This window comes from Pristiophorus japonicus, chromosome 7 (assembly GCF_044704955.1).
Source record: "Pristiophorus japonicus isolate sPriJap1 chromosome 7, sPriJap1.hap1, whole genome shotgun sequence".
Classification (NCBI taxonomy): Eukaryota; Metazoa; Chordata; class Chondrichthyes; family Pristiophoridae; genus Pristiophorus; species Pristiophorus japonicus.
Window position 1 is genome coordinate 170,449,229 of NC_091983.1, and position 11,420 is coordinate 170,460,648.

The following is an 11,420-nucleotide window of genomic DNA, read 5'->3' on the forward strand; positions in this document are numbered from 1 at the left end:
TTGAGCCTTCAACCCATACACCCCATGGTGAACACCTGGGAAATCAGGTGGTGCTCCGCCATTTAATAAGATCATGGTTGATCATAGTCTCAGAATAAAGGGTTGCTCATTTAAAATAGAAATTAGGAGGAATTTCTTTTCTCAGAGGGTCGTGAATCTTTGCAATTCTCGACCCCAGAGAGCAGTGGAGGCTGGGTCATTGAATATATTTAAGTTGGAGATAGACAGATTTTTGAAAGATAAGGAAGTCAAGCATTATGGAGAGAGGGCAGGGAAGTGGAGCTGAGGCCAGGATCGGATCAGCCATGATCTTATTGAAAGGCAGAGCAGGTTCGAGGGGCCAAATCACCTACTTCTGCTCCTATTTCTTATGTTCTCATGTTCTTATGGCTGATCTTTTACCTCAACTCCACATTCTTGCACTATCCCCATACCCCTTAATTCCCTTAGTATCCAAATATCTAGCGATCTCAGCTCTCTGGGTTAGAGAATTCCGAAGATTTACAACCTTTCAGAGAAGAAATTTCTCCTCATCTCAGTCCAAAATGCCCAACCCCTTATTCTGATACTGTGACCCCTTAGTTCTATACTCCCCAGCTAGGGGAAACATCCTCCCAGCATCCCCCCTGGCAAGCCCTTTAAGAATTTTATATGTTTCAATGAGATCACTTCTCATTCGTCTAAACTCGAGGGAATATATGCCTAGTCTACTCAATCTCTGCTCATTGGACAATCCCTTCATCCCAGGAACCAGTCTAGTGAACCTTTGTTGCACTTCCTCCAAGGAAAGTATATTCTTCCTTAGGTAAGGAGGCTATAACTGTACACAGTACTCCGGGTGTGGTCTCGCCAAAGCCCTACATAATTCTGATAAAGTGCGACATCCCCACTGACACCTGGGAGTCCCTGGCCATTCACCTCCCTAAGTGGAGGAAGTGCATTCGGGAGGGCACTGAGCTCCTCGAGTATCGTCGCCAAGAGCATACAGAAATCAAGCGCAGGCAGTGGAAGGAGCGTGCGGCAAACCAGGCTCCCTGCCTACCCTTTCCTTCAACCACTATCTGTCACAAGTGGGACAAAGACTGTGGTTCTCGTATTGGACTGTACAGCCACCTAAGAACTCATGCTAAGAGTGGAAGCAAGTCTTCCTCGATTCCGAGGGACTGCCTATGATGATAATTGCGGTAAGATTTCTTGGGGTAGTGTCATGTATCCTACATGGCTACTGTTGGTACTATCACAAGGTGTGCCACCAGAGGGCACAGCAGTGGGAGACTTGTAGGTTACCTGTACAGGTGTGCCTGGCCTAGTATAAAAGGCAGGCCACCAGGTGTGATCCTCACTCTGGAGTTAACAAATAAAGGACTAAAGTCACTACAGTTCAAGCACAACACATTGCCTAATGGAGTCATTATTAGAGCATCCAAGGACACAACAGGTAGAAATTGCTCCCCCGTCTGCACGCACCCCGTTTCGATATTTTTTACCGCATCGGTTCTGGTCGACTCTTTCGGGAAATTCCGCTCTTTGTTTTCATCCAGAAGTCGGCAAAAACACAGCGATGACAACAACTGAGGGGCAGAAGTTGGGGGCAGTGCAGATTCACTGCCGCAATGACGTAATCGTGATGCTGTGTCACCATGGCTGTCTCCTTCACTTAAAAGGGGAGAGCATGCGCACTTTTTAAACTTCGGCCCACTGGGCCACCAAGGAGGGTTTTGGACAAGCCAGCGGCCTGGCATCCAAGAGTGGGTGCCAGGCTGCCTGTTGGCAGCCAGACCAAACCCGGGGGCATAATTGTCGGGCCGACCTGGCAGTTGGCCGACAAAAATAAACATGGCGGCAGCGGCAGTAATCTCTCCCCTTTAAGGGAAGCCGCACAGCTGCTGCAAAAGGCCACAGCCTCATTGGACCACCGGGGGAAAGTTTGTTTTGGCACTGCCGGGCGGGCCGAAGATTTTCCGAGGGTATTGTCAGGGGGTTAGATTGGCGGCGTGCATGGCGATGACATATTTAACACCGATTGGCAGCAGAGGAGAGGTAAGGAGTTGATCGGGGCACCGCCGGGAAAACTCGGCAGGGCAATTGAGCTAGCAACGGCCATTCCACCAAAAGTTGTTGGTCACGCCACTCTGTAGCGTAGCCGCTGATTTGCGGTGGTAACAGGCCTTAAGGAGAGAGGCAATTTCGGCCCCCTTTACTCTTATACTCCAATCCCTTTTTAATAAAGGCTAACATACTATTTGCTTTCCTAATTGTTTACTGTACCTGCATGTTAATTTTCTCTGATCCGTGTACAAGGACACCCAGGTCCCTCTGAATACCGACATTTCCCAGTCTCTCACCATTTAAAAAATACTGTGCTTTTCTATTTTTCCGACCAAAGTGGGTAACTTCACACTTCTCCACATACAGTCAAGTTAGATATACCATCACAAATTAGGTAACCACCAAATAGTTATTTGGGGAAACAGGGTGCTGATTTCTTCTGCTGGAACCTGTGGTACTGCTCGCAGATTAGAACCGGCCTCAGTTGTTGCTCAGTTGGCGATTATTGTTGCTGTTGAGTGAGTGAAAGAATAAAAGTTATGAAGGGAATGTGGTAGTTGGCTTTCGGATATGAAATCAGTGTTGACAGTAACCAAGCCTGTTAACCCTCATTATTGTACTTACGGTGAATTGAACTGGTTTGTATGATGTGTCATAGGGCTAGAATTTCCTATCAGCACGCCAGCGCCCGATCGCCGCCCAAAAGACCGCTAAGGTTGGGAACATTATTGCCGGCGAAAACGTCCCCCCAAAAATTTTTTAAATCCGCCGAGCGAAAAAAATGGGCCATGCACCCCCATTCTGGGCGAAAAAGTGCAAGTTAGGGTCATAAACAAAATGGACGAAAAATAAAAAAAATCAATAAAAATTTACCCCGAGGCTGCGGGTTGGGCCTAACACCAGAAAAACAAAAAAAACAATTTTTCAAAAAACATCAACTAAAAAAAAATCAAAAAAACATTCCCAAGACACTTTAAAACTAAATCACCACAACACATTTTTAAAATGATTAGTAAAAAACCAATTACTAACCTTTTTCTTGAAGAGCGACTCACCTACCGCCCAGTTCCGCTGATCCCCGTAGGTATTTTGTTAAACTTATCTACGGGTCATCACTAGGCAAAATATCGCACCATGGCTGTAGTGACTCTGCACCTTGTTACAAACTCACATGAGGCATGAATATCAGACACAGTCACTCTGTGACCTTCATAGAAACATAGAAACATAGAAAATAGGTGCAGGAGCAGGCCATTCAGCCCTTCTAGCCTGCACCGCCATTCAACGAGTTCATGGCTGAACATGAAACTTCAGTACCCACTTCCTGCTTTCACACCATACCCCTTGATCCCCCGAGTAGTAAGGACTTCATCTAACTCCCTTTTGAATATATTTAGTGAATTGGCCTCAACTACTTCCTGTGGTAGAGAATTCCACAGGTTCACCACTCTCTGGGTGAAGAAGTTTCTCCTTATCTCGGTCCTAAATGGCTTACCCCTTATCCTTAGACTGTGACCCCTGGTTCTGGACTTCCCCAACATTGGGAACATTCTTCCTGCATCCAACCTGTCCAAACCCGTCAGAATTTTAAACGTTTCTATGAGGTCCCCTCTCACTCTTCTGAACTCCAGTGAATACAAGCCCAGTTGATTCAGTCTTTCTTGATAGGTCAGTCCCACCATCCCGGGAATCAGTCTGGTGAATCTTCGCTGCACTCCCTCAACAGCAAGTATGTCCTTCCTCAAGTTAGGAGACCAAAACTGTACACAATACTCCAGGTGTGGCCTCACCAAGGCCCTGTACAACTGTAGCAACACCTCCCTGCCCCTGTACTCAAATCCCCTCGCTATGAAGGCCAACATGCCATTTGCTTTCTTAACCGCCTGCTGTACCTGCATGCCAACCTTCAATGACTGATGTACCATGACACCCAGGTCTCGTTGCACCTTCCCTTTTCCTAATCTGTCACCATTCAGATAATAGTCTGTCTCTCTGTTTTTACCACCAAAGTGGATAACCTCACATTTATCCACATTATACTTCATCTGCCACGCATTTGCCCACTCACCTAACCTATCCAAGTCACTCTGTAGCCTCATAGCATCCTCCTCGCAGCTCACACTGCCACCCAACTTAGTGTCATCCGCAAATTTGGAGATACTACATTTAATCCCCTCGTCTAAATCATTAATGTACAATGTAAACAGCTGGGGCCCCAGCACAGAACCCTGCGGTACCCCACTAGTCACTGCCTGCCATTCCGAAAAGTACCCATTTACTCCTACTCTTTGCTTCCTGTCTGACAACCAGTTCTCAATCCACGTCAGCACACTACCCCCAATCCCATGTGCTTTAACTTTGCACATTAATCTCCTGTGTGGGACCTTGTCGAAAGCCTTCTGAAAGTCCAAATATACCACATCAACTGGTACTCCTTTGTCCACTTTATTGGAAACATCCTCAAAAAATTCCAGAAGATTTGTCAAGCATGATCTCCCTTTCACAAATCCATGCTGACTTGGACCTATCATGTCACCATTTTCCAAATGCGCTGCTATGACATCCTTAATAATTGATTCCATCATTTTACCCACTACTGAGGTCAGGCTGACCGGTCTATAATTCCCTGCTTTCTCTCTCCCTCCTTTTTTAAAAAGTGGGGTTACATTGGCTACCCTCCACTCGATAGGAACTGATCCAGAGTCAATGGAATGTTGGAAAATGACTGTCAATGCATCCGCTATTTCCAAGGCCACCTCCTTAAGTACTCTGGGATGCAGTCCATCAGGCCCTGGGGATTTATCGGCCTTCAATCCCATCAATTTCCCCAACACAATTTCCCGACTAATAAAGATTTCCCTCAGTTCCTCCTCCTTAATAGACCCTCTGACCACTTTTATATCCGGAAGGTTGTTTGTGTCCTCCTTAGTGAATACTGAACCAAAGTACTTGTTCAATTGGTCTGCCATTTCTTTGTTCCCCGTTATGACTTCCCCTGATTCTGACTGCAGGGGACCTACGTTTGTCTTTACTAACCTCTTTCTCTTTACATACCTATAGAAACTTTTGCAATCCGCCTTAATGTTCCCTGCAAGCTTCTTCTCGTACTCCATTTTCCCTACCCTAATCAAACCCTTTGTCCTCCTCTGCTGAGTTCTAAATTTCTCCCAGTCCCCAGGTTCGCTGCTATTTCTGGCCAATTTGTATGCCACTTCCTTGGCTTTAATACTATCCCTGATTTCCCTAGATAGCCACGGTTGAGCCACCTTCCCTTTTTTATTTTTACGCCAGACAGGAATGTACAATTGTTGTAATTCATCCATGCGTTCTCTAAATGTCTGCCATTGCCCATCCACAGTCAACCCCTTAAGTATCATTAGCCAATCTATCTTAGCCAATTCATGCCTCATAGCTTCAAAGTTACCCTTCTTTAAGTTCTGGACCATGGTCTCTGAATTAACTGTTTCATTCTCCATCCTAATGCAGAATTCCACCATATTATGGTCACTCTTCCCCAAGGGGCCTCGCACAATGAGATTGCTAATTAATCCTCTCTCATTACACAACACCCAGTCTAAGATGGCCTCCCCCCTAGTTGGTTCCTCGACATATTGGTCTAGAAAACCATCCCTTATGCATTCCAGGAAATCCTCCTCCACCGCATTGCTTCCAGTTTGGCTAGCCCAATCTATGTGCATATTAAAGTCACCCATTATAACTGCTGCACCTTTATTGCATGCACTCCTAATTTCCTGTTTGATGCCCTCCCCAACATCACTACTACTGTTTGGAGGTCTGTACACAACTCCCACTAACGATTTTTGCCCTTTAGTGTTCTGCAGCTCTACCCATATAGATTCCACATCATCCAAGCTAATGTCTTTCCTAACTATTGCATTAATCTCCTCTTTAACCAGCAATGCTACCCCACCTCCTTTTCCTTTTATTCTATCCTTCCTGAATGTTGAATACCCCTGGATGTTGAGTTCCCAGCCCTGATCATCCTGGAGCCACATCTCCGTAATCCCAATCACATCATATTTGTTAACATCTATTTGCACAATTAATTCATCCACCTTATTGCGGATACTCCTTGCATTAAGACACAAAGCCTTCAGGCTTGCTTTTTTAACACCCTTTGTCCTTTTAGAATTTTGCTGTACAGTGGCCCTTTTTGTTCTTTGCCTTGGGTTTCTCTGCCCTCCACTTTTCCTCATCTCCTTTCTGTCTTTTGCTTTTGCCTCCTTTTTGTCTCCCTCTGTCTCCCTGTATAGGTTCCCATCCCCCTGCAATATTAGTTTAACTCCTCCCCAACAGCACTAGCAAACACTCCCCCTAGGACATTGGTTCCGGACCTGCCCAGGTGCAGACCGTCCGGTTTGTACTGGTCCCACCTCCCCCAGAACCGGTTCCAATGCCCCAAGAATTTGAATCCCTCCCTGCTGCACCACTGCTCAAGCCATGTATTCATCTGCGCTATCCTGCGATTCCTACTCTGACTAGCACGTGGCACTGGTAGCAATCCCGAGATTACTACTTTTGAGGTCCTACTTTTTAATTTAGCTCCTAGCTCCTTAAATTCTTTTCGTAGGACCTCATCCCTTTTTTTACCTATGTCGTTGGTACCAATGTGCACCACGACAACTGGCTGTTCTCCCTCCCATTTCAGAATGTCCTGCACCCGCTCCGAGACATCCTTGACCCTTGCACCAGGGAGGCAACATACCATCCTGGAGTCTCGGTTGCGTCCGCAGAAACGCCTATCTATTCCCCTCACCATCGAATCCCCTATCACTATCGCGCTCCCACTCTTTTTCCTGCCCTCCTTTGCAGCAGAGCCACCTACGGTGCCATGAACTTGGCTGCTGCTGCCCTCCCCTGATGAGTCATCCTCCCCAACAGTACTCAAAGCAGTGTATCTGTTTTGCAGGGGGATGACCACAGGGGACTCCTGCACTATCTTTCTTGCACTGCTCTTCCTGTTGGTCTTCCATTCCCTATCTGGCTGTGGACCCTTCTCCTGCGGTAAGACCAACTCACTACACGTGATACTCACGTCATTCTCAGCATCGTGGATGCTCCAGAGTGAATCCACCTTCAGCTCCAATTCCGCAACGCGGACCGTCAAGAGCTCGAGGCGGATACACTTCCCACACACGTAGTCGTCAGGGACACCGGAAGTGTCCCCGAGTTCCCACATGGTACAGGAGGAGTATATCACATGACCGAGCTCTCCTGCCATGTCTTAACCTTAGATACCCTTAAATTGGTAATAACAATGTTATAGTTCACTTACTGATATAAAAAAGAAAAGAAAAGCTACTCACCAATCACCAGCCAATCACTTACCCCATTGGCTGTGACGTCACTTTTTGATTACTTTCTACTTCTATTTTGCTTTCTCTCCCGCTGTAGCTGCACCAGTACGCTGGCTCTCGATCTCCCACTGGGCTTTTGACAGGTCGCTCCCCTCTCACCAACTGCCGCTGGCTCTCGATCTCCCGCTGGGCTTTTGACAGGTCGCTCCCCTCTCACCAACTGCCGCTGGCTCTCGATCTCCCGCTGGGCTTTTGACAGGTCGCTCCCCTCTCACCAACTGCCGCTGGCTCTCGATCTCCCGCTGGGCTTTTGACAGGTCGCTCCCCTCTCACCAACTGCCGCTGGCTCTCGATCTCCCGCTGGGCTTTTGACAGGTCGCTCCCAGGACCAAGGAGTGCTGACCCTGGGTGGGACCTCCCCTTTTATACCTGGAAACCCAGGTGAGGTGTGTCTCCCACAAGCTCACCCCCTGTGGTCAGGGTGTGCATTTCAAGGGTACAGGTACAGTGTGCATGAGTTACAGTTACATAACTATTGTCATTGCAAGATGGTGAAATACATGGCAATGGCGGTCTCAGGATGGTGCACGCTGGTGGTCCGTTCACCAGCCGTACTTTGAAATCGCCGGTGTAACTCAGGAAAGGAAATTTTTGCTCACCTGATTACCGCTCACAATGGCCAATACCATCCAGAAACCAGGCGGTAAGCCATAGGAAATTCTAGCTCATTGTCTCTGAACAAAAGTAGTAACCTACACTGGTATGTTTAACTGAGCCAACTAATTGACTTACTCTGTTTTGCTTATAACAGCACACTCCTTAGCAGGAAACATGATTTGTTCCTACTGGTTTGTTCCTGTTCGATTTGGTATGAATAAATTTAGAAAAGAACCTTATGATGTTGTTCTGTGCTGATTATGACAAAATACCAGGAACCAAACAAATGGGTGTCTTCTTCTGCACAATTATATCAGAAGGAAAATTATGTATCATGACCAAGGCAATTAACGTAGGTAGCAGCCAGGGGAGGAGGGTGTGATGCTATAGTAACTACCGTACCAACGGAACCTAATTTTCATCACTCTCAATGTAGCTCAACTTAACAAATTAATTATTTTTCTTACAGTACACAACTTTGTGGATGATGTTGAATTGAATCTGAATATCTCAGTCATATTGTCCCAACACTGAAAGGACGAAAGCCGCCTTCAACGTAGGTAATAAAGTAGTTGCATTGTCAACAGCATGATGGCACAAACACGGTGCGCTGAATGGCCTCCTCTTGTGACATAAACTTATGTGATTCTATGATAGATTTTTTTTTTATTCGTTCATGGGATGTGGGCTTTGCTGACAAGACCAGCATTTATTGCCCATCCCTAATTGCCCTTGAGTAGATGATGGTGAGACGCCTTCTTGAACCGCTGCAGTCCTTGTGGTGAAGGTACTCCCACAATGCTGTTAGGGAGGGAGTTCCAGGATTTTGACCCAGTGACGATGAAGGAATGGCGGTATACTTCCAAGTCAGGATGGTGTGTGACTTGGAGGGGAACGTGGAAGTGGTGATGTTCCCATGCGCCTACTGCCCTTGTCCTTCTAGCTGGCAGAGGTCATGGGTTTGGGAGGTGCTATCAAAGAAGCTTTGGTGGGTTGCTGTAGTGCATCTTGTAGATGGTACACACTGCAGCCACGGTATGCGGTGATGGAGGGAGTGAATGTTTAAGGTGGTGGATGGGGCGCCAATCAAGCAGGCTGCTTTGTCCTCGATGGTGTTGAGCTTCTGGAATGTTGGTGGAGCTGCACTCATCCAGGCAAGTGGAGATTATTCCATCAGACTCCTGATTTGTGCCTTGTAGATGGTGGAAAGGCTTTGGGGAGTCAGAAGGTGAGACACTCGCCGTAGAATACTCAGCCTCTGACCTGCTCTTGTTGCCACAGTATTTATGTAGCTGTTCCAGTTAGGTTTCTGGTCAATGGTGACCCCCAAGATGTTGCTGGTGGGGGATTTGGCGATGGTAATGTCATTGAATGTCAAGGGGCAGTGGTTAGACTCTCGCTTATTGGAGATAGTCATGGCCTGGCACTTGTGTAGCACGAATGTTACTTGTCACTTCTATGCCCAAGCCGGAATGTTGTCCAGTTCTTGCTGCATAAAGGAATGGACTGCTTCATTATCTGAGGAGTTGCAAATGGCACTGAACACTGTGCAATCATCAGCGAACATCCCCACTTCTGACATGATGGAGGGAAGGTCATTGATGAAGCAGCTGAAGATGGTTGGGCCTAGGACACTGCCCTGAGGAACTCCTGCAGCGATGCCCTGGGGCTGTGATGATTGACCTCCAATAACCACAACCATCTTTCTTTGTGCTAGGCATGACTCCAGCCAGTAGAGAGTTTTCCCCCTGATTCCCATTGACTTCAGTTTTACTAGGGCTCCTTGATGCTACACTCTGTTAAATACTGCCTTGATGTCAAGGGCAGTCACTCTCACCTCACGTCTGTATTCAACTCTTTTGTCCAAGTTTGGATCAAGACTATAATGAGGTCTGGAGCTGAGTGCTCCTGGCAGAACCCAATCTGGGCATCGGTGAGCAGGTTATTCGTGAGTAAGTGCTGCTTGATAGCACAGTCGCCGACACCTTCCATCACTTTGCTGATGATTGAGAGTAGACTGATAGAGCGGTATTTGGCTGGATTGGATTTGTCCTGCTTTTTGTGGACAGGACATACCTGGGCAGCTTTCCACATTATCGGATAGATGCCAGTGTTGTAGTTGTACTGGAACAGCTTGGCTGGAGGCGCAGTTAGTTATGGAGCACAAGTCTTCAGCCCGACAGCCGGGATGTTGTCGGGGCCCATAGCCTTTGCTGTATCCAGTGCACTCAGCCATTTCTTGATATCACGTAGAGTGAATCAAATTGGTTGAAGACTGGCTTCTGTAATGGTGAGGACATCAAGAGGAGGCCGATATGGATCATCCACTCGGCATTTCTGGCTGAAGATGGTTGCAAAGGCTTAAGCCTTGTCTTTTGTACTTGCGATTGAGGATGGGGATATTCTTGGAGCTCTCTCCCATTAGTTGTTTAATGGTCCACCACTATTCACGACTGGATGTAGCAGGACTGCAGAGCTTTCATCTGATCCGTTGATTGTAGGATCGCTTAGCCCTGTCTATGGCATGCATATTAAGTTGTAGCACAAATACAGACTTACAGGATAGGGTTATCCCCTCCCCAATATGCAATGTTAAAATCACCTACTAGCACAAATATGCAGCAATATATTCATGCTTTCTTGCTTCTTGACATGTTACTAAAATTTTGATACCAAGGACTTGAGAATTAAATGGCATTGATATAGTCGTTACTATGGCATCATTTTCCATCTTTTAGTTGCCTCTATTTAACGAGTGCTGAAAATGTTAAAAAAAACTTGTTGCCTTTCTTATGACTACAGCACATATAATGTATAAGTGTAGCAAAGTGGGTAAAACAGAAATTCTGAGGGAGAAGTTAAATAAACATTCCATGCCTGTGTGACAAAGCATTCATTAGACAAAATGAATTATACCCTGTCCATGGAATGGCTTTCAGCATTGACGAGGTTTACAATAACCCACATAATGAAGTAAAAGCCAGCAGATAGGTGACATCGAACTGCCAAGTCAGTCAATTGGAATTTGAAACAAACAGTAGTGAAGGAGGAGCAAAAGAAAACCACACCCTCAATTAGCTTTCACAATGAAAAGGTCTCTCAAATTTTTCGAGGATATGGAGCAAGGACAACATAGAAACATAGAATTTTACAGCGCAGAAGGAAACCATTTCGGCCCATCGTGTCTGCGCCGGCCGACAAAGAGCCGCACAGCCTTCGGTCAGCAAACCTGAAGGTTACATATAAACTTATGAACAATGGCGGAAAGGTAAAGAGCACCCAGCCCATCCAGTCCGCCCCACACAACTGTGACACCACTTGCACCGAAACATTCTACACTCCACCCCGACCGGAGCCATGTGATCTCCTGGAAGAGGCAAAAACCAGATTAAAAAC